We start from the raw sequence: 25,049 nt of genomic DNA, 5'->3' as shown, positions 1-25,049 counted from the left end.
TACCTGCATGCTTCACAATGGTAGATTTTAAAAGAGCAAGTGTAAATTACTTTCCTGAATCCTTCATCTATTAAGTAAGGCAATCTTGGGAAAATACAAATAAATAACTGTGTATCAGAGTTACTTCTGCCGGGTGAACTGCAGCGTTATCATTAAAAAAAAAAAAATTCTACTTATACTACAGTGGTTCTTAGGTTCTGAACATCTACAGATGCATTGTTGGCTGGGAACTTCAAAAAAAGCCAGACAGCACTGGTCTGCAATAAATAAGCCACACCTCAGAGAAAGCGCCTATCAATTTTAAAACAAAGTTGTAACTTTTCATGACTGTTTCATCAAACAGTTTGGCACACATCGTGGAAGATGATAGAATGACTTTGGTTTTGGGATACAGTTAATGTCATATATTGCTCGAACGTCTGTAAAATAAAGCAAGCCTTTATATTAATATATTGCAGGGCCCCTCACTACTAGAATGAAAATGAGGTGCTGGAGTGTGTCCAGACTAGGGCAATGAAGCTGGTGAAGGGCCTAGAGGATAAATCCCATGAGGAGCAGCTGAGGGAGTTTAGCCTGGAGAAAAGGAGGCTCAGGGGAGACCTTCTCACTGTCTCCAGCTCCCTGCCAGGAGGCTGTAGCCAGGTGAGGGTCAGTCTCTTCTCCCAGCTAACAAGTGACAGGATGAGAGGCAACAGTCCCAAGCTGAGCCAGCTTGGGATATTTTAATGGGATATTAGATTTTAATAGGACATTAGGAGAAATTTCTTCCCAGAAAGGGCTGTCAAGCACTGGGATGGGCTGCCCAGAGAAGTGGTGGAGCCCCCATCCCCAGAGATATTTATAGAATGTGGATGTGGAACTTGGGGCATGGTTTGGTGGTGAACTGCGTGTTGGTGCTAGGCTGAAAGTTAAGACTCAATGATCTTAGAGGTCTTCTCCAACCTGAGTGGTTCTGGGAAATAAGGATTAAATTAAGATCAGTTCACCTGTTCCAGCATAATTTTCTATGTTGGCAATTTATGCGTAGCTTTTCCAGTTTAATGGATTTCTATTAAAGCAAAAGGCCCCTCAAAATTGTATAGGAGAATTCACCCAGGGAGCTAACTGGGTCAAGGCTATGCCAGTCAGACCACACCAGTAACATCTGCTTTAAACTACCCCTAAAGCAGAAGACAAGTACTGAAGATAATTTGCTGGGTTTTTTCCTCTTTTTTTTTTTTAATATAAAAATCAGACACTACCAATATTCAATTTTGATTTACTATTGAAAATTACTGTTGTTCCTTTTAATTGTTACTTATATACAAAGTCCTTGTTCAAAAGACTATAAATGCCACCATGGCTATGATTAACTGCTCTTTCATCAGTGCTTGGAGAACAATTTAAACTAGAACATAGGTTAAAAAAATCGTGTAACTGAGCAGAAGTACAAATGTGATTGCCAAGATCCTATTCTTGCAGACAGCTGCAAAGGGAGTTTCCCCAAATACACATAGATACTGAAAGTGGGAGTTTCCACATATGATTTATTTCCTTGGCAGAAGTTTTCAATTCCAATATATTACTGTTAAAACAATTTTGCTGCTAGGATGATTTGTGATTAACTGCACACAATTATATCACTAAGGTACGAAAAACTGATAAATTAGGAAGCACTGTTGGATGCCAAAATAATTTCTGTTTAGATGTCAAAACAACTTTAAGCATTTATACTGATTGTCTGTTGAACTTCAGTAAAAGCAACACCTAAACAAAAGCTTTTAGAAATGTCTAGGAAGGGGTCAAATATCCATTAGTGATTTTAAAGCATATCTGACAGACACATTTAACCAACAGACCTCTTGCCATACGAAATTAATTTTGTTGTTAGGAAACACGTTTCCTGCTTTCTTAGAATTTTACTTAAATTGATTTAAAGTACATCAAGAATCCAAGTGAAAGAAAGAAGAAAAGCAAAAAAACCAACTTTTAGCAGCCTATACTTATGTTCCCCATTTTTTCTGATACTAAGGCATTTTGGCAAGATATACAACATCCATGAGTTCATTGTGTACTGTGTTTGTACAAAACTAATGCAACTGAGGTCCAAGTCTATTGCTAGTTGGGGTATTTTGTCTGAAGGAATACGCAAATCACCAAAAAACTTACTGAATATAAGCAATTTTAAAACATTCTTGCAGTTGGATATTAAAACCAACAAAACCACATAAAACCTAAAAAGTCCTTTTGAATGTCTATCGACAAAAAACCACAATGAGTAAATTCACAAACTCGCTGACCCAAATAACAAGCTACTAATTGAATCCCAAAGAAATGCAGAAAGCCCTGGTTTAGAGGAAGCATTTGGTCATGCCATCCACGAGTCCTTCAAGCCTGTGTTTCCCTCACCTGGTGACTGCAGGAACCTAATAGTTAAGCAAATACACCTCTGTAGGCAAATGGCTGCAGCCAGCACCAAAGAGGAAGCTCAACTTCTGCTAGACCCTGGAAAAGCAAAACAAAACAAAGTTTCTATTTTGATTTTGCCTGTACAAGCAAAATAAAACTATTGATACAATTTAAGGGCACAGCATAACTGCAAAGACTCTCTCTGCACTATGCTGTTGTACAGCACTGTAGGTGGTGCTGGGTTTTAAATAATCATGCAGTGAAGCATCTCAGAGTGTGCTGTTCTCAGACTTGGAAACTCTGACTATGAACTGGAATATCCAAATAAGCTAATAACAATGCAAGTGTGATTTATAGAATTAGAAGGTCCAGCTGGGCTGTATTGCTAATGGCCTTCCCCAGCCCCAGCAGCTTTGAAGCACCTTGAGCTCAAAGCCTCATGCAAGTAAGTAGATGTACCAGAAACATGGATTCTTTATTCCACTTCCAGTTACTGTTCCCTTTTAAATCATCATACAATCTTATCCAAAGGATGTGGTAAAGCATAAGTCTTTTACCACTCCCACCACACAAAACACTGGATCAAAGGACTGAAACAGGTAGGAGCATGGTTTACAATAACCAGGATTTAAGGCTACCCTGTATTTCATCACTTAGGTAAATATTACCTTTGGGTTTTGGTGTTTTTTTGCTTTGGTTTGTTTTTTCTAATGAGCAGGAGAAAGAACAATCTCTGTAAGCTCATGCTTACTTTCTACAAAAGCTGAATTCAATTATAAACACCACATCACATGTAGTTGGGATTTTAAGTGAAGATTTTAAAATTAAAACAAATGTACACTGCAAAGCTGCTCCAGAAAGACAGCAGTAAACAAACAGTTTTAATTTGGAGGACATGAGAGGGAACAGTCAATTCATATCACTTAACCATAAAAATGTATAACCACATGCAAAGGGCTTCTTCTACAAGACAATTTGGACAATGGCCTTTTATAAGATCATTTCTTTGTGGAAATCACTAATTCCTTCAGAAGTATGACTACAAGGAAAAAAAATTCATTCTCCCTAAATCTTGTTTAAATGAACTCCAACAGCAAGGATTAGCCTGACATTGACTTAAGCCTCCAAAGCTGTAGAGCTGCATTCAAAAGTGAGTTCACACAGGGCTACTTGCAAGCACAGAAGACATTAATATGCAATACTTCATAAGACATTAACAACAGTCACATTTTACACCACAGAGCAGTTTGCCTGTCGTGGTGCCAGCTGTTTGCAGCAAGGTTTCCAAACAGGTACAAACCCCATGCAGAATATTATGAAAGTAATGAACACCTGACAGTAAGATAGACCCAAGGCAAGGAGCTAACACACAAATTCTAGATTCTTGCTTTCCATCTGACCTTGATGTCAAATTAGCTCCTTTTCTGACTTGCTCTGTATGTCAAGATGCAACCCTTTTATAAAAGTGTTTATAAGAGTATAACTCGTTCACTCTGGGAAAAGGGCTTCAGAACACTACAGATAATGGGAATGAATGCAATAGTATTGCACATGTGAATCAAAACTCTTCCTAGACTGGTGACCATTAACATATCAGAGGAAGAAAACAAAGAAAAAAAAACCCCACACCAAAAAACCCCCAACCCCCCCACCCCAAACAAAACAGAAACAAAACAAACAACCACCACCAACAAAAACCAGAACCAAAAAAACCACCCAAAAACCACCACAAAAACCAACCAAACAAATTAAAAAAAAAAAAGCTGTAACACATCTCACTTAGTGCACAGTGATTGAAAAACTGGAAATACAGAAATCCATCTCAGATTCCAAGATCTCCATGTCTGGCACTTCAAAATTACTCCAATAAACCCCTGAGCTGTAAATTCTTAAGCTGGAAGAGTATTCTATATCTGTGCCAAGCTCTTACACTCTTCTGTGAGCTTTCCCTGGATCTGACTCCATACAGCTATTCCTATTGTCCCATTACATGAGCAAAAAAAGAGTATGTAAGTGGGAACACTCATTTTAAAATATACTTTCACTTCCTTCCCATCAGCTCTTTGAAATTAAGACACAAGGACTTAGTGCACACAAAGTTTGAATCTAGCAGGAGCCTGGAATCTTTTACATCCACTCTACAGTCTAGTTGAACTATTCCCTCTCCTTTTTTAATTTGAAGATGCTTCTGGACATCACATTAGTCTATTCTAGCCTAGAGAACTTCCTTATTTCTAAATCCTTTCTCAAACATCTAATAGCACTGCCTATTCTTTCCATTCTCATGGTCACATCATAGACAGTCCAAAGTCATTTGGCTGATTCCTGACCTCATTGACTTTTCACCACCAAAACAAACTTTTCTGTATTACAGACTAAAAAGAAACATACACACACATATAGGAATACATATATATACAGTTCTTAAAGAAATTATGTATGTTATAAATGTTAGCATCCCCTCTTCTATTCTTGGCAGGATGAGCTACAAAGAACACATTGCCTTTGTGCACCATTCTTTTTTATAGTTTCCTTGGAAAGCTCTTTTAAGATGGTGCAGCCAAACTCTTTACAGAGATGACCTGGTTAGGAAGGGCTCCCTTCTCCATGACCTCCAAAATCTTACATTTATGCACTGCCTGGAACGAGCATCCATTATGCCCAAGGAGTCTGTACAGCATTCTTTCATTTCCAGGTTTTGGTTCCACACAGAATTTATATGGAGCATGTAACATTTCCAGCAAAACCTTTTACAAGATTTACAGAATCTCTTCCTGCTATACACATCCTAGATATTCTTCAGGCATTCTAAATATGAATCACTTCTTGTACACAATGAAGAGCTAAAGCTGGACTTCACTTGCACAAAGGAAATTCAGAAATTTACGTCAATGGGATTAGTCCTGTTTCAACCTAAGTAATCAAACCTGACATCTTTGTATAGTAAACACAGCAACAGTTCATCCAGACCCAAGCCAAACAACATCACAGATGCATTGATTCAGCTGTGGGCGTTACTGCCACCACAAAATAAAAGGTCTACAAAAGCTGAACTTTACAGAAGGAAAGTACTCTTCCTGCATGCTTTAAAAATATTTAATATTATTTGTGATATTTTATTTGGTATTTGAAATCATACAGACTGATCCACCTAACATCCTCTAAAAATTTAACTCTAATAATAACTCTATCAAGGTGGAGCTGCACCTCATTAATTGTTTCTCTCTACAGCCATAAAAAGAACTCTCAGCTTTGGAGGTGTACTAAAAAGCATTAAAAGTACATTACACTCTGTCCAAAAAGCCCATCTTCTTTCAGAAAGTATGTGATAATCTTTCATGCATTCTAGTCACTTATTTTTAAATAGTAAGCCGCTATATTAATGAAAGACATTTCCAAGACACAACAGAGCTAATTTCCAGTTTCTGTCAAGTACTTCTCCAATAAAACCTAACAAGCCCAACACTTCAAACCACAGTTATCCCATTACATACTTCAAAAAATTGTGTCTACAGAATTTTACGAAAAGTTTCTAAATTTGGCATCGTCACAGATTAGAAAAGATTGATAAATTCACAAAATCATTGTGGGTCACATCCATTGCTCCACTTCCTCTCCTCTGCAGCCTACCAGAGAACCAGCAGCTGGCATGGTACGATCAAGTGCAAAGACTGCACTAGTTATAGTTTAACTGGATGTGAAAAAATAAACCTTTAGTCAGCAAGGACAGCAGAATTGTTGAAGAGTTCTTTCTATGCCCTGTATACCTTGGAATTTTAAAGCTCGTGGTTTTTCTCCTTTGGAATGCTGTTTAGTTTTTCTTTGTATTTTTTCATTCCACTTTGTTGGATATTAAATTGTTCAGTTAGAAATCACATGGAATCTATTCCCCAAGACTCACTGTTCATTTGACATTTTGGCTGCTCCACAGAACACAATCATTAACCCTTTTCATTCTAATACAATCTCCCTCTTCTTTTTCTAGAAAATTTTGCTGAAATATGCAACATAAACCCATTGGACCTTAGGTCACTAGGGTTAAGTAGTGAATAGTGATACAGTTTATCTTCTTAGCACAGGATTATTAGTCACACATCAGGTTTATACTTGCTTTTTATGTGGACTAATGCCCAAGTGTCAGGTCAAGTTCATATTTGGTCTTTACCTGTGAGTTGCTCAAAAACCTAAAAACCCCACCATAAGAAGCTAGAAAAAAAAAAGAAAAGGAAGTCTGCCCAGTATCACTGCTACAGCTGGTGAGGACTGTGGGGAGACAGAGCTTTCTCACAACTTTTGTTTCTGTAAGAATGACACTTCAAACTCCTGATTCATGTGTCAGGTTTTCTTTCACATACCTTCTCAATTAACACAGACCAACAAGTGCATTTAGAGCAAAATTCCACCAGGCCATGCACTTTATTTCCTTAAGGCTATAAAAATTACAGGGCATTAGTAACATGTGGCAGGCAAATTACTCACGATGTTGACTAGAAAGGTAGAAATGGTACAGGCATAGAAACAAGGATTAATTAGAAGCATCTAACTAATATGTTTCCTATCTAAAATGGAAGAGAACACTCTAGGAAGGAAGGGAATTGTGTAAAGTTGCCAAACTAGGAGATTCAATCAAAAAGACTTCTGTTTACTAGATTGCATAGCAAAGACACTGCTGCAAAACCCTTCTGCTTGGCTTTCTCCCAATAAACAAAGCTTATCAATCAAGTGACACATTGCTTGGAAAAAGACCTCCAACTCAGAAGAAGAGACCCAACTCCCAGTTCAACTGCCCAGCAGAGAGCTTCCTGCTACCAAGTAATTATTAAATACCACGACATTGTTGCAGCCCATTAGATCAGCATTTAGTACATCTCTAGTAATTAACAGATTTGCCACTAAGCCCTTGCCACCTGCCAAGCCAACTGGGGAGCCAAATCCCTGAGTGCAAACACACAGGTGGCATCAGCAGCACCGTGACATCCTTCCCTCCCACTGCCATGTCCTTCCACCCCCAGCAGTCCTCTCATCCCTCCAGGACTGAAGAGCTAAGCAGAGGAGCCACCAGCCAGAAGAGAGGAGAAACACAACTGCTCTCCACTGGAGGAGTGGGGATGCCATGCAGAAACAGCCTGGCAGCAGAGGCACAGCAGGCACAGTGCCAACGTGACAGAGAGTTTCCAGACTTAATCACTTCAGTGTCATCTAGTACTTTGTACTTTTGGAAACATGGTATTCCATCTTATTAGCATTGTTTCCATCGTTATGAGAAAGCTTATCTGCACCTCGAAGCAAAAGATGTGACTCAACAGATCCACACATCCCTCTGATAATGCTTCAATTGGCCTCTTCAGACACTTGGATCAGTGGCATTCTGAACTACAGCCCTCCTCACAACAGCTGTGGTAATTGCCAAGGGACAGAAATAAGGGCTTTTTCTTTTTTTTCCCCTCTCTTTTGGAGGAGGGGAGAAGAAGGCAGGAGGCAGATGAGTCACCGAGGCTCTGAGTTTTGAAGGAAAAAAGAATTTCACTGTGAGTTCTTCCCAAAACAGCTCCCCACAAATACAGTAATTTCCTCTATGTGGCTAGAGAATAGTTTGGCTATCTAACTCTGTTCTCCTAGTTTAAACACGAAGAGTACATTTAAAATATTCCTCTTTCCCTTCCAAATTTCCCATCCTCCCCCACTGCACAGTCACACATCCAGTATTTATCCAGCATAATCCTAGCAGTCTGCCATGCTTAATTTACTCCTGAGTAAGAGTACCCACACAAGCTTATGGATGGTGGGAATGGAATACATTTGTGCCAGACTATGCATCATCATATTATTTGTTTGGGTTCTCCTAAACCCAGGATGACAACTCTGTTGCATATAAACTCATTATTTTTTTTCAAGGTGGTTTTCTACATCCAGCTCTTTAGGAGGAAGAAAACTACTAATCTTACAGCAAGATTTGTGTGTCCCTCCTGAAATGGGTGTTTTGTCTTCTCAGAAAAATCTTTCTGGTTAGCATTTTGATGAGTATATTCACCTATTCACCTGGTCCTAATGCAAGTCTCCAGTTAAATACTGAAGGTAAGGACTCTTTCCGAGACACCAAACAGAGACTGCAGAAGGTTGAATGTCCCACGCTCCTTTATGTGGTACACCCACTTTGACAGCAGAAATTGTATTTCCCCACCCAACATAAGTCTGTATACACAAATCCCACTTCACTCACTTCAAATGCACAGTGCTTTGGAAACATGCCTACCTGGCATCACACTGGAGTCTGATTAACTGACTGAAAAATTACAGTGGAAAGCTTGAATGTTTAAGCTTGACTGATTAAAGGCAATTAACAGCTGCAGATGCTCAGCAGCTGTGCAAGTCAGGCCACTTTTTTGCCCAAACATAGCTCAAAGTGCCTTATCTTGATTAGTCAAGCTTACAGATCAGTTTTGATTAGCTAATTACAAGCCTTTAATCTGCCACTAGAACCTGTAGGCTCATAGTCCAGGTTTCTTTGTGCTAAATTTCTCTTTACATTATTATCAGGAAAAAAAAAAAAGTAGGAAAAAAAGCTAATCCTTCCAGGAATACAGGACAGTACCAAACAGAATAAAAAGATGGGTAGCTCTTACACAAGCCTGTGTGTCTAAAGTGTTCAGTTTTATTGGTATAAGGAAATACCAGAAGCTGAATTCAGTACATATGCTTGGTGAAAACAGTGTGACTACCAGGTCTGGGTAAAAGGTTTAGGAAACATTACATTTGATGCAATGCAAACCCAGTGTTCAGTCATACCACAGTGCTCTGAGATAAGAGATGCTCCCACCTGAGGAAATAACTGTCCTGCAGTCATAACACATTGAACTGAAGTCTCTTCAGAGCTCCAGCTTGGTCTAGGAGAAACAGACAATTATGTGATATGTCGTAATACAATTACTGTTAAGCAACATCAAGGTAATGATTTACTCTTTTTAGTAGGGTTGTCACAAGATTAGAGACTAATAATTTAAGCCTCTGCTGCTTGGTTGCAGGAACTAGCTCTGAGGGTTAACTATGGTCTGGTTTGAGCACCAGCACTGGGATGCACACAACTTCTGATGAAGTTAAGGGGAACTAGGGAGACTTCGAGGTGGAATTTGTAAGGGTGTGGCATTTAAACCAAAACATGTTACTTTAGAGTAGAGTTTTAACAAGTTTTAAAAATACACCAATAGAGAGACTGTCCCTCACCCAAGCTGAGGTTAAGAAGTGTGGTAAGTCTTGCAGAATCATGTAAGAGGTAATAAAACATGAGATGAAGGACCATTTCAAAGAGATTTTGACTTGGAATAAGATCTGCATGAAGATATTGAAAGAAATCACAAAAAAATCTAGTTGCTAATTCTATGAGTATTTTAAAAAATTATATTTATAAAAATGACTGTTTCCAGAATGATGATTAATGTCTACCACTACAGTAGCTGAAGTTAAAATTAGAACAAGGAAACAAAGCTTCCTACAAAACCACTTTTTTTTGATCTTACAAGACATATTTCACCAGACAAGACCAAGGTATTCACGACACTCTACTTCCACCTCTCCTTCCTTTTTTGTCACTAAGCAGTTATTACATAAAAAATGAAAATTAGTTAAACATGCTTTTACACTTTTTAAAATCTGTTTCAGGATCTGAGATATTGTCCTGAAGTGCTGAATGAATAAAGACAAAGACAGTGACTGATTTCAGCAGAGTAAAGCTCTACTGGAGAGTAGGAAGCTTATTTGTCTGAAGATCTGAACATGGAAGTGGAAACTGACATGTTAAGTAAGATTTCCCTCCTCCAAGGGTTCCTGTTTTTTATTTTGCATATCTTTAAATGAAAAAACTCGATGATAATAAAAGATGAAGCTGTCATTTCAGCTGAAGAGCATTTAGAATTAAGCCTTGCTTTCGTATAACAATTAATTATTAAGTTGCACAGCACAGGTTCATGGTTTATCTAAACAGGAGTACTGCCAGCTAAACTAGGCCTGACCTTATTTCCCTCTGTTACAGTGGAATAACACCAAAAGATGCAGCTCAGGTGGTAGTTCAAGATTGGCTAACCTGAACAATGAAAAAGTACATTCACACTGAGTAACAATACAGTTCAGGGTGCTGAAGTCCAATCAAAATTCTCATTCCTGTCCTTTAAGAGAAAGGACCCATTCATGCAGACTACATTTCCATCACACAGTATGGCTTTGTTTCATTTTCTTGACCATACAAGTACTAAGCCTAGGGATACTAAATTCTACTTCCTTCTACAATTTGCTCTCCTCTTGTCTACTTGGCTACACCTCAAAATGAGAAATCTTTTGCCTTTAGTCATGTCTGTTATGCACAAATCACCTTTCATGACGAGTCTTGCAGCACACTTCCCATCATCTCCCTCTTGTCAACACTTAGACAAAGAAAGATCTCTGAGGTAGCAACAGCTCCAGACATGCACACTGGTGCCACTGCCTCCCAGCCTTTTCTTTCCAAGCAGTGCCAGAAGCAAGAATGAGGAACCATTCAAACTCCAAAATGCAGCTTGTTTTCCTGCAGCAAGTTGGGACTAATCACTTAATTGGAACTTGGTAACTAGTCTTACACCAGGTGCTGGAAAATGACAAATCAGTTAAGACAGGAGATGAACCAGAACATAAAATACTAACAGCCAACTCTACGAACTGCACATTTAAGTAAATTTTTGGTGTACATATTACTGCTTCTCCTCTGCTTCTTTTAAGGCTCCAGCTACTATGCTAAGGGATTTTAGTTTCTGTTTTTTTAAAGTTGTGTGTTATCCTTCCCATTAGAGGAAAGGCTTAAAACATACAATACAGGCACACAGGAGGAAAGTGAATAATAAATGCTTGCTAAAAATACAGATGTTGTCTTCTTCTTAGGGGTCTCATTCATGACCTTTGCATACTTGTGCAGTGCTTCCACCAGAAAGAACAGAATTCTAAAATTTCAGGGTTTGATACTCCCAAAAAACGGTTAAATATTACTCAGCATGGTCACCAGACTAAAAAAAAAAAAAAATTAAGACTGATACTTCATTCAGTTGTTGCTCCCATATGAGCTCAAACAGAAATTCCATTTTCATATTTAGAGGAAAACATCTGGCATGAAAGATTTCCTGTTTGAAGAGCCCTTACAAGCGAGTTCATGATTAAAGGCATAAATTGAGTTTCTCCTAGCACCCATTTATGGCAAAGCTGAAGGGTAATGAAATAAAAGCCTTGGTTAAATATGTTCAATAATTTTCTTATTTGGAGGTTGCAATACAGTCCCTGCACTGAAATAATCAAAAATATCAAAAAGTGTTTTATGCAAGTCCTTTGTGCATCCATGTGTCAAGATATTGTAAATGTAAACAAAGTTTAGTTGCAATGTCTACTACATCAAACAACAAAAACCATGATCTCTTTACATGGACCACTCTGAAGTTTTCATATAGTGGTTGTAAATATATGTGCAGGTACTAATTTTTCTAAAAGTTTCATGAGAGAGTGGAAGAATCTGTAGGCACCTAAATCCACATGGAATAATCAGGAATTAACAAAGCCACCCTTAACTGGTCACACACTGTCACACACAGTAACACTTCCTACATGAATCAGTCAGTCAAAACATAAAGAACCCCAAACTCCTGTATTCCTGCCCTAAGATATCCAAGGAAGTGGTTTAGCATGAGCAAAACAAATTTCGTGTTTTTCTAAGTTACAGCAGTGTGGTTGCATTTAACTAAGAGAAAAGTGTTTATCTTTAAAAAAAAAATTACAGATACAAAGCTATTTGAATTGGAAAGTTCCCTCTTTGACAAATTAACACTAGAAGAGCAGGGCTGAAATTAAAGACATGCATTTTCTAGAAGACAAAACAGATCTAATGATTCAAATGTACCTACTGTTCCATTAGGATGGAAGTGATTCTGGCCATTCATGATTAATGATGTACAGTTTCCCCGCTGATGTTACAATTTAGCATAAAGAAAACAAAAATCCATAAAGCTATAACTATAACCAGCTGAACAGTGAGAATTTTCAAACATTAAGAGGATGAAAACAAGCATTCCCTGGACTTCTTCAAATATTACCTGTGGCTTTTCCAGAATGAAAAGATTGTAAGGAAACAAAGGTGTACTTTCCCTGTCTCAGGCAACTACAGACATGAAAGTTCATCCAGCAACAAAATTCAGCAAGCAGCTATTCCCAAATTTAGCCAGACATACTTATTTTACACCAGCAATCTAGCTCAGCTGTTTTGGGAGAGAGATCCAGAATGTCCACTTGCCATGAAGCTAAGGTTTGTCAGAAGTACTTCAGGAAGAGTCCTAGCTACAGATTAGGTGTCCCTGACTTAGTCTGGTTAAACTAGCCTGTGACTGTAATAAAAAGACACAGCAGGAATCCTCTCAATGGGTTTGCAAGCTATTCCCTTCTCTGCTCCTAAAAACACAGTCTGCAGGAGCTGAAGCCACAAGTATTGCCAAGGTCTGATTTCAGAGTGATTAAAATTCCTTCTCTGCACTGTACATCATCCTGAAGTATCTTTCTGCCAAAGATATTCAGATATGCATAACTACTGCAGTAACACCACCTTGGAAGAGATAAGAACTTGGTCATTATAGGAAATGAGCTGGCACACAAACAAAACAAATAGATTATTTCAGTTATGCTGGTATGCTGCAATAGGGGGAGAACAACATTTAGGTTTGTTTCCATAGGGATTCATGCCCCTGCATTCTCCTCTAACTATTGCCTTGCTTCAAATTAATCCCTTATCTCAAGAAAAATTGCTTTCAAATTCCTGCATGTGTTAGATGAAATGTAGACTCCTCAACTCCCTTTCTTTTTAAGAAAAAAAGTAAGAAATTCAACATAGGAGTGTATGGAGAAGAAACAAGATTGAAAAAAACTTCAAACAGATTTTGGAGAAATACTGTGTAGGCAGTATATTGCTTTTAAAAAGCACAGTGTACAGAGAATCCAGCTGTGTGCTCTAGTCCAGTCATCTGAAGCAACCAACCCAATGATACATATGCTTGCAATATATAACATCATAAATAATTCCCTGAAGTTTACAACCATACTCAGTGTAGTTATACTGCTCAGAACTTCAGTTCTTTCCTCAACATACCACAAAAGGCATAACTCATTTAATCATTCCAGCACGAAACAAGCAGTGTTGATAGGAAGAGAGGGGTGTTGATTAACAAGAATTAGCAATGGTTCATAAATATTGGAGGAACAGACAGTGACATATGTACATGTGATAACTGTGTAAGAAATGCAGGTTCCAATTAGTACCATATTTACAGAAATGTATTGTCCCATTCAGATTATTCTGAGGCTGCCTTAAGTCCCTCTGATTTCTAGACTATCAAACTCCCTTCCTGACACTGTTCCACTACAGTTCAGGTTCAAAGGCAATTGTGAGGCAATGTTATGAGGAAATGCCTTCATGGAGTAAATTTACGTTTAAAAAAGGCCAGAAGAATGCTTAGTTACACAAGAGAGGAATAACCATCTAGGAGGTTATTTTCTCTCTTCCATTAAAAAATCCCTATTAGAAGACAAAACACATAATGGAAGAATCATTGTATCAACTAATACTTTTGAATCTAAACAAAACCAATTTATTCTGGCTGTTCCCTGGTAGCTGTTAGGAGTCCTCACCATTGCTTACAGAGCTATTCACCAATGCCACTGAGAGTCTGAGCTTCTGTGAACTTTCCTGCAAGGTCCAGTAGAAGTAGCAAGCCAGGATCCTGATCCTACAGCAATACAAACTAATAGTTTACAAACAGTAGAGTTACTTACATCTGCAAGTACTTTTAAGATCAGGGTTTAAGCCAGAAATAATTAATGGACACAATACTTGCCGGGCTGCACATTCCAAGCAACTTAGGAAACTGTTGGATAGTCTGACAAAAGCCTAAGTTACCCATTGTCTAACACCCCATGCCAAACAGACTGCAAGATGCACCAACACAAAGTCAATTAAAACACACACCTCTCTATCACTGCAATCTCGTACCACACTCAACACACCAGCAACCTAAGGGGCAAAGAGAAACACTGCAGGCTCCAGATTTGGCTGTCAGAAGCACTTTACCTACAGGAATAATGACAAATACATATGTGCCTTTTGCTCATCCATGTTTGTGTCTCAGTATTGTAAAGAACAAGCTGACACTTCCTAAGGCATTTCCACTTCTACTTACATTTTCCATTACTTCCTAAGGCATTTCCATTTCTACTTACATTTTCCATTACTTACATTGCCAAAGTGGCTGCCATGCTTGATTTTCTGTCAAAGGAGACTGCTTCACATCCCCTTAAGAAATTGCAGGAGGGTATTTTTCATGCCCCCTGTTTTGCTTTTTTTTATAGGCTAGCTAAATTTTCTAGCAGCGATATTAGATTGGAAATCTGGTCCTCGAAGTACAAGGGGTTTATCTGCCTGCAGGAGTTTACAGATCCACAGTCAGCTGGTCAGATTGGCCCCAAACACAGGAATTCTCACTCAGAGAGCTCTGCCTGAGGTTTCTGCAGGAACTTATCTTGGTCTATTCGTTCTTACTGCTTTGAAAACTTTAAACCTTTTAACCCTTTCCAGGGCTGTCATCTCTGCATCTCCCTCCTTTATAACTTTTTTTAAAAAGCTTTTTATTTTCTGGACCTTTTAGCATTAAGTTTGTCATGCTTTGTGGAGAATTTTATGGAAAGCTGAGAGGTTTTAAAACAAAAAAAAATTACAAACAGGAAACAGCATTTAACCCACCACTAAGCTGACCCAGTACTGACTCCTCAGTAATGGAATATTGGCAAGGGGTATCTATTAATCAGCTCTCCTACAACAGCAAGATGGCTCTACACTACTGCAACAGGAAAGGAAAGAAATGTTATGCCTAAAAGAAAAATGGCAAGTTAATGTTGCTTTTGCCCAAAGCGTGAAAGATGTGCATGAAGGAAATAAACTGCAGAGGTTTAGCTTTATATTTCCTGTACAAATACAGCCAAAAATAAACAGAAGAGGTGTATAATTATTCAGATCTAAATTTATTTCATAACCTGTGGGACACTAACCCTAAAAGCAGAGAAAAAGTGGAAAATTGCTTTTCACAGTAAGAAACATACCAGTTTAATGCAACTAATTTTCCAAGAGGAAACTTCAGTGCACAGCCAGACCAAGAGCACACGTGAGCAGGAAACTCTGTGATGTGCATGAAGGAACTACTGCACCTGTAATGATGAATTCAGACACAGCACGAGGCTGGTCCAGTCCCACTACTGACCTGTACTTTGCCAGCATTAAGACTCCAGGAAAAGGTCTTAGCACACAGGCCTCCCCTGCAGGAGGGGAAACATTTATCCACCATCTCAATTCATTTGGGACAGCACCATCCAATTTGCACTGGTCACTCGGGGATAAAAGCTGACAAATTAAATAAGCACATGCCAGGTGGCCTTGCTCTCTGCTGGTACAGCAGGCACAGTACACAGCTTGGACAGAGCCTACAGATGCAGATGGATGCAAACTTCATGCCTAGACTGAAGTGACAGATGTGACCCAGGTAAAGAGGGGGGCATCCAAGATTAAAGCAGATGGTAACACTAAAGAAAATGCTATCACCAATGCATTTGTACTCTGTTTCAACTCTAAAACATCTTGTTTCATCCTTTAACATATATATTATCACTGGAAACATACTAGGAAATGACTCCTCATGCTCGCAACTCAACACCAAAGTCACAGTTCAACACAAGTGGGCAACACAGCTCCTTCAACTTCCCCTTTCCAAAGGAAAGCACCTACCTTACACCTTTTTTCCGCCCCCAAAAGAGCCTTTCCTTCCCCCACGGGCGGACTCACACCGACAGCTTTACTCCATCCCACCTCCCTCGTGCAGGTGACCAAAGCAGCACCGAACTGAAGGCGTCAGCCCACGGAACAGGAGACACGAGGCGCCTTGCCGCTGCTTCCCTCAGAGCCGCGGGAATCGCACCTTCCCCAGGGACCCGGACCGCTCCCGAGCGCCTCAACGCCGGACAGCCGCTCCGGGGGCTCCGCTCGGCTCCGGGGGCTCCGCTCGGCTCCGGGGGCTCCGCTCGGCTCCGGGCCCCACCCCCGCGGCTCTCCCCGCCGGCACCGGGGCTCTGCGGGGGCCGGCACGGCACGGCACGGCGCTTCACGAGGCTCCCGTGACTCACCCGAGGAGTTTCCCGGCCCCCCCGGCACCGCGGCGGGAAGCGGGCGGGAGGCGCGGACACGCGGGGAACCCTCCCCGCCCCGTGCGCCCGTGAGCGCAGAAAGGGGCGCGGGTGGAGCGGGGCGGCGGCGGGACCGGGCTGAGGGAACGGGCAGCGAGAACTCCCCCACCGCCCCGCCGGGACCGGGGCTCGCCACCGCCGGCACAGGGCGCTCACCTCCGCCGCAGCCCGGCTCAGCTCCGCGGGCAGCCTCCACCGCCGCGCCGGCCGCTCATCCCCGCCGCGGTCAGCGCGCCCCGCGCCCGCCCCTTCCTTCACCTGCCGGGGCGGAGCTGCCGGAGCTGGCCCGCCGCCTCTCCCGCCTCCCGCTCCCGCCCCGCCGCCCCTCCCGGGCTCCGCCGGGCTCTGCCGGGCTCCGGCCCCAGCCAGGCACCGCTCGGCTCTGCCAGGGCTGCTGTGCCGAACCCTCCCGGCCGCCGCTGCCTCGGGTCTGCCTGCACCTGGCACAGCATCAAGGATCCGGATCGTCCCGTCCAACCCATGACCGAGCACCACCGTGTCAGCCAGCCCATGGCATTGAGCGCCACGCTCAGTCTTTCAACACCTCCAGGGACGGTGATTCCACCACCTCCCCGAGCTGCAGCCCCAGAGGACGTGACCTGGGGATCGGGATTTGTCTGACTGGCAGCAGGGTCTGACACAGGTGCCTGCCTGGGAGGCACCGGCGACAGGGAGAGAGCAGGTTGTAGCCTACCTGCAAACGGCGAGGTTCCTTGGCGAGTGTCCTGTGCCCATCAGGAAGCCATGGACACTGCCCGAGGTGTCCTGTGCCCATCGGGAAGCCCATGGAGGCAACTCCCCAGGCCATGGACACGGGCTCTCCGTGTCTCAGTGCCCGATGTCCTGTTCCAGGGCCACTGCAGAGGTACCCTGGGTCCAAAACAGCCAAAGGCCACACGGGCCATGTTGGCTGCAGGCTGGCCACACATAAAGCCTTGCCTTGCCTCTGCACTCTCATTTTATCCAGGTTTTCCCAGCATCAATGGTAGCTAGACCCTGTTACTCTGCAGCTTACCTGTACCCCCAAGAGATGTTACACAGTCGGAAAAGTATGTTTAGGTTCTCTAAAAAGTGACATTCAAAATTTGGTAAGATGAAGTGTTCTTCATTCTTACATGCTAAATGTTAATTTAAGATATGCTTTTATTTCACTCACTGTTTTGAATTTTATTGGGCTTTTGTTTGTTTCTCCATTTGCCTTTAATTACTCTCCAGATGTTTGGGGATGTTTCTTGCAGCTAAAAAAAAAAAAAGGGGGGTTGTTTTTTTAATTTGGTTTGATTTTTAATTATATGTGTCAGGAGAAGTTTAGGTTGGATATTAGAAAAAGCCTCTTCACCCAGAAGGTGGTTGGGCACTGGAAAAGGCTCCCCAGGGCAGTGGTCACAGCACCAAGCCTGACAGAGCTCAAGAAACCTTTGGACAATGTTCTCAGGCACATGGTGTGACTCTTGGTGATAGTCCTGTGCAGGGCTAGGAGTTGGACTTGATGATTCTTGTGGGTCCCTTCCAACTCAGCATACTCTGTGAATCTGGGATATGAGCAGAGGATTGAAAAATCAACATTACATTTAAAATTTAAAAATCAAAATAAGAAAAAATATGAAAATGCTATTTAAAAATGCTCAGCAACTTAAAATGTGGGTTTTGTCTTGTAAGAATTATCTACAAAATGGTGTTACTACTCTGAGAGGTACAAATTGTCAGTTTTAACTCCATTTACTTTTGTAACAAGAATGTAACTGAAAAGACAGAACTTAAGGCAGTATTCCCAAAATATTGATCTTCGTATCATTCTGAGGCTTGTTTGAATAAAAAGCAGGAGATTTTTTTAATGTGATTAGTCAGCTAATACTTTAACCCGGTTTTAAAGCTTTTAACCTTTACAGTGGTATCAGAGTAGTTTCTGTGGTCAGACAATAAGGTGGTGGTGCAATATTTCCTGTCATTGCCATTTATTAGTATTTCTCTTTGTCATTCACAGGACTTAGTAGTATGAAGTAGCAAAGAGAATCCCTTTTCTGAATACAATAGAGAGGGCTCTTGGTCTGTGAAACAAAAATCCCTGTGTTTAAAGTACAGTAGAGACTGACTAAAGCTGGTTGTGGGGTTTGGTGATGGCTTTGATTGATTTGTCACATAAACACAGTGCTGTTAACACCTGCTCTGGATTTATGGGAGTCTCTATGTAAACAGAAAGATCATTTTTGAGAACAAGGAAGGCATTGCACTGGCAGGGCCTAAGGAAAATGAAGTTTCTTGAGCTTTCCCACAGTGTGTACCTCAGTTGCATCCAGCAGCAGCCTCAGGTTTCTGTTGCACAAAGACTGAGATCTGTGGGCAGGCTGGGAAACACAAGTTCCATATGAAGACCACAAGCAGGAAAGCTGTTTGAATGTAGCTCTTCCACTGACTTTAGTGCAACCCCTATGTCAGAACATCCTGACTTTGTTGGTGGAAATTACAGCATTTATTTTCCTGCCTGACTAAACCCAGAACTTTCAGTCTCCAGAGAAGGCAGATTAGTGCATTAAGCTGAAGCAGGTGTGGGGAACCTTCACTTTGCTGGCTGAAATTGCCCTGTGATTTCATTTTATAGGGTACAGCCTGTGATTAAAATTACTGTGTATGTTATTACTGGATAGCAGAGCATGTTAACGGGTGGTCTGCCAAACGTGTTGGAAAGGCACACTTGGTCCTCAGCAAGGAAAACCTTCCCCACCCCAAACCAAGGGCCAAGCCCTGACACAAACTGTCTTACAGGGCAACAGGCCCTTCTCCATCTCTCTTCTGACTTGAATTTCACTTTTGTACAAGCTAAGCTTTCTGTGTGACTTAATTTGCATGCAGTGATCCAGCTGAGAGGACTTGGACATTTGCTCATTCCTCCTGGAAAAGCTGTGCTTGGTACTTTTTAGGAGCACATTTGTGCAACATCAGGAAATCACAGTTATTTTATGAGCTTGCTCATTCTCAGTTTTCTCAAACTAATAAACTCATTACTTGAATCTGAAGCTTTTACCAGCCCACATAATACATACCCTTGAAATTATAGAATCACAGAATATCCTGACTTGGAAGGGACTCACAAGCATCATGGAGTCCAGCTCCTGGCTCTGCACAGGACGATCCCAAAAATCACACCATGTGCTTGAGAGCATTGTCCAAATGCTTCTTGAACTCTGGCAGGCCTGATGGTCATTGAAGCCACTGAATTATTTTGAATTACAATAATCTGCTGTAGTGAGGAAACATTCCATCTTCATTTTATCAGTAAATATAACATTACCTTAATATAAAGACATCTATGCTCTTATCAAAGAAAATGGTCAGGTTAGTCTGATATGGACTACTTCAGGGGAAAAAAATTCTATTCTGTCTCATTTACCTCTACATCCTCATAAATGTTTTTTCTTTAGATTTGCATATAGCAAATCAGATTGAAGGGATGATTGCTCTGATGCTGCTTTCGCCTCCGTTCTTCTAAAATACAGAATTTGCATAACCCTCATTATGAAAAATAGTGTGTAATTTTTAGCTGAACTAGACGCCAAATCTAACAGACTTATGAAAATACTTATTTGTGAGTTCATTAAGCAGCTCACCCAGAATTCTGAGAAAGACACTGTCCCTCAATGTCTTGTGGCTCTGCTTCCTCCTTCTTGGTTCTCTCTCTTTTTTTCTTCATGCTTACAAAGCCTTGGTTTATTTGTTCTAATTGCCTTCCCATGTCTAATTTAGCTGACACTTGGCAAGTCTCATTTCCTGGCCTTGAGACACAGTTTACCTCTGGTCATCAGTCTTTGTTTCTTGCACAATCTCTGCTTGTACCTGATTTCCCATTTGTGATGGATCACTACACACTTTGAGCTCCAGCTGCTCCAGGAAAGTTCCTTTACTTGCTTTTTATGCAGTCATGTGGCACAAGGAGTCATAAGGAGCCCAGGGTAAGCTGTCTGCACCAAACCAGGCACCATCCAAAATGCAAACCTGGGGTGGGAAAAATAGTAGGGTGCCTGCCTTTTTTGGATTTGATTATTTGAATTCTGCCAATTTCCCTGCAAAAAATGTGCAAAACCACACTCAGCCTCAAGGAATGAAAGCATTCGTGTCAAATTTCAGATACTTGCATAGTGGTTGAAAAGCATCAGAGAATTATATAACTACAAAAATACAGAAGTGATATACTAAAAGTTGGTACTGTGATACCAACAGGACTCCTGACTTTGGGATTCAGGACTGGGTTACCTGTTTAAATATGCAACACACCTAATGCTTTAAATGTGCTCAGGTATCTCTCATTCTGTTGTTTACCCCAGAATCACAGTCACTTTTGATTTTGCTTGCTGCTCTTCCTTTTAGCTGCTCTCCCATTGGGAATGCAGACAAGTCTGGCTCCAGAGACACTATCAAGGGGCCCTAATGGGGCCTCTCAGTAACACATCAATAATGGCATGCTTCCTCCTTGCTCCAAGAGGTGAAAGGATTCTGATTGTTCTCCTCAAGAGGCATGCATTAAAATTACAATATATTTAAGTACAAAGAGGGTACTTTCCTTTCTTCATTCACTAGAATTGCCAGAGAACCAGGAAAAACACTTAAATTGAAAAACATTTAAATTCCAAAGATAAAGACATCCAAAGATAAAGTAAAAAAGAGCAAATGTTTTCATTAGAAATAGTCTGTTGTGTTTATAGGACTTTTACCAAACTTTTGGTAAAAATAAAACCTCCTTCTTGGCTTTTTTTGTTGCTGCTTTTAATGCTGACAAATACTGCAATTAATTTGTTACATAACCAATTCCAGGGCCCAACTGTATCCCTGTAGAGACAGAACAATCCATTATGGATGGAGGAAGCATGCCAGAAAAAGCAAGCCTTCGTGAAGGCATTTTGCCGATTTCTGTCACGCTTTCCTGCCGAAGCTTTAAGGAAACAAACTCACTAATACTTCTCCAACATATTTGGCTGACAGCTAGTACATCCCTCCTTGTCCTCAATATTACAGTGTTGCTGATGTGCAGGACAGGAGTAAAGTGATCTGTCTGCAGTCATTACTGTGGCTGGCAACACAGATTATTCCATCTCTTTTTTGCTGCGCTGCATTTGCAAGAAAATTGTATCATTCCTGTCTGCAGAGAACAACACTCTCTCCTGCCTGGCTCTCGTGTGCTTGTGTTGAAGCAGCTATAATTTGGGTTTGGCATCTACACAGCTGAGCTCTGTAATGGGAAACTCAGGGATGTCCATTTGGCTGATGTGTTTTGCAGTTGTATGAAATATCTAGAAAGAACACGAACATTATTTGATAAATAGGGTTTCATAAAAATTCCAAGAAAGTAATCTGTCACCTACCTGGGCTTCAGGAGGAAATAACCACACTGTGGATAGCTGGGATTGTCAATCCTCATGATTACACTTATTAAGTGGGAAAAAGGCCATTATTGAGACAAGAAGAATGTATTTTTCTTAACTTGACTGCTCTTGTCAGCAGAAAGCATCAACTTTCCCCACACAACCTCATCTGCTAACCTGTATTCTGGCAAGACAGGTGAGAAACCTCAGTTTCCATCCTACGTTCTGAAGGAATATTTCCTTAAAATCCAAAATGCTTAGTTCCACACTAAGCTTATAATTAAAATAGCAGTAAACACCAAATTTTTAGTGACAGTGAAATGCATCTGCAGGTAAAGTGCTGTTTTTTTCACTTTTGAAACTAAGTAAACAAAAGATAGCCTCAGCTGCAGGGGCAGAGAATCCCAAATAACTCACCTCTGAGCCTCCAACACACGATTCATGATTTGAGTGCTCTGTGCTGTGATCTCCTCCTACTCCTTCCAGCCTGCTGCAGCAAACTGCATGGTAACGGAAATCATAGAACAATTCCAGTCTGCTGCTAGTGACTAACAACATTTTCATCTTGTCAAAGCGATGTAACTTACATGGCTGTGAAGTTTCCAGAAGGAAATTACTACTCACATAACTACAGCCTTGTTAAGATGGCTCACACCAAGAGTGAAGGGCAAAACACAAAATGCAGCATGGGAATACAGCCTTTCAGAGCTCTTCAGCTCCAGACGTGCTCATGAAGGCATGAACACCAGCAAGCTTGGTGGCTACAGGTTTCAGTACCACGTAGGAGGATTTAGGTATAAAATCATCATTAGATGAATGTGAAAGCAGACATGTCTCAGGAGCAGGTTTTATTTTGGGCACAACAAACGGAGGAGCACCCCAGGACCAAAACCCTTCTTGTGTGAGGAAGTGTGGAGCTCTTGCAGGTGTCTGCCTGGTGGAGGGAGCTGAAGTTGCTGCTGTGGGTGGCAAGTACTGCTAGGGAAACCAGGCAGTTTCCACCTTTGCCCCCTAACAACAGAACACTGAATCACCCCCATCCTGGCCTTTGACCTTGGTGACATTCTCATTCCCTTTCTCAAATCCTTCTTCATGTGTGGGTTATGTTTGCCCTGTTGCTCCCACAGTTACTTTGAAATACTTATTAACATGAAGGCTTTAACTCTCTTTAACACTGCTTTTAGCATCTTTCTGGCAGGTATCCTCACCGCAGTCCTCCTTTTGAAATGAGCAAACCTGAGCACATATTTTACATCCTGCAAGGATGTTGAATCTATTACAGTGTCCTTTAAAACCCAATGCATATGCAAATGCGTATATAATAATAAATTTTAAAAGCTTAAAAGCACAGTAAAATAGGCCAGAACTATTGTTCAAAAGCAACTTGCAAGAAGCATAAAAAATGATAATAATTTCTTTTCCAAATGCATCAAGTGCAGAAAGCAAACCGGGGAATCAGTAGAGTCAATATGTGGTTAAAGTTTAAAGTTACCCTCAGAGAAGATAAGATCATAGGAGAGCATTACAGAGAAGCTGAATAAATATCTTACTTCTCTAAGAGGGTTAGGGAAGTTCCCATGCACGGCCCTTTTGCCTGAACAAGACTGTATTCTCCCAGAAGTTCTAAGTTAATATGGCTCAAATTGTGGTGTATAACCTTTGGCTTAAAAGCAGAATTTTATCTGAGAAGAGAAAGGTCATGATTTTTCTTTAATTGTTCTGAAAGTCAGTGATCTACAGGCGTGGCATCTGGACCAGAATGAATTAATAAAAGGTGTAATAAAACAATTAGGAGAGGCAATAAAGTATTATGAAGGAGCCAGCATAGTTCTAAGGAGGAGGACTTATGCCTCACAAGTAAATCTGCTGGAGTTCCCTGCAGGAGTCACTAGGCATGTGAAAAGGGAGATCAAACACATACAACCTATTCAGATTTCTAAAACACCTGCAGTGGAGTTACTTATCAAAGACTTTTCAAGAAATTGACCAGCCATGTACAAAAAATCTGGGGAAAGACAGGAAAAAGAAGGCAGGATTTAACAGAGAGTTTTCACTGTGAGGAAAGGCATTTTCCTTCCTTTGGATCTGTCATGGCATTAAAGCTGTTCAACATAGTCGTAAAAATTTTATTAGAAGTACTATAATGTAAATCATACTACAAGAAAGGAGACGAAAAAATGTGCTGATATTGAATTACTTGGGGTAGGAAAGATAAATGCTGAGGGTGGGGAAGGACTTAATGATATTGAGCAACAGAGCAAGCTGAAATGCAGAGAACATAATTGCAAAAATCTTCCTAACAGCAAATAAAATGGGCCCTGAGCTGGTTATTACCATGGAGGAATGAGAGCTTGGGTTGTAAGAGTTCCAAAAAGCTGGAGGTTCAATACTCAGCAACAGTAAAACTGCATATGGAACATTAGTGACTTATAAGCAGGAGAACCAAGAACAAATCTGAGAACAGTCTCATGCCATTGAGATGGACTCTCAATCCACCAAGCTTCACAGCCTAGAAAAGGCTGTGCCCCATTGCAAAAAGGGCATAGCCAAATGCCACAAAATGTGGTGATTGTGTGATTAGGCTGTAGATGATCTTGTTCCAGGATGCTGTGGATGTTAGTAGCTCAGTCATGTTTCAAGTGATCCTGAGAAAACCTAAAGCAGGAAAACCTATCATCAATTAAAAAAATATAACACTTTTCCCTCCAGAAAGTTCACCCTGTTGAAGGTTTTGGAGAAAAAATGTGCTGGGCTAGATGGACCTTTTATATGACCAATAGAAACATGCTTACATTGTCATACTTGCTCTTAAATTGTTTTATACAAATTGTTTCCCTGTTATTATGAGAGTGCCTCAGCTGATTTCTCTGTAGTCTCTTGGTGAACTGTAGCTTGGCTCTTAGCACCTGAGTCATTGTGTCATATTTCATCAGGCTCAATCCATTGCCTGGTACACTCACCATGAATTTTGCTGGGACTTCCTGCAAGACCCACGTGAATCTAGTACAAATAGCAAAAACTTGGCAG

General features: G+C 40.9%; 1 protein-coding gene across 3 annotated transcripts in view; it reads right to left on the bottom strand.

Annotated features, from left to right (window-relative positions):
- The window catches only part of SH3BP2 (SH3 domain binding protein 2), a 37,805-nt gene extending 20,835 nt beyond the window's left edge, over window positions 1-16,970 (bottom strand). Inside the window, exon 1 of one of the 3 annotated variants that reach the window (XM_085059665.1) lies at window positions 16,825-16,970. The gene's annotated coding sequence lies outside the window, so the exon portion shown is untranslated. Of the gene's footprint in view, window positions 1-16,213; window positions 16,389-16,608; window positions 16,800-16,824 lie in introns of those variants that run through there. The other 2 variants (XM_085059666.1, XM_085059667.1) reach the window with 2 other exon arrangements.
- Between the last annotated feature and the right edge of the window lie 8,079 nt (window positions 16,971-25,049).

Source organism: Lichenostomus cassidix, chromosome 4 (assembly GCF_008360975.1).
Source record: "Lichenostomus cassidix isolate B80296 chromosome 4, HeHo_3.0, whole genome shotgun sequence".
In the NCBI taxonomy this organism is placed as follows: domain Eukaryota; kingdom Metazoa; phylum Chordata; class Aves; order Passeriformes; family Meliphagidae; genus Lichenostomus; species Lichenostomus cassidix.
This window is presented reverse-complemented; position numbering and strand designations above follow the sequence as displayed.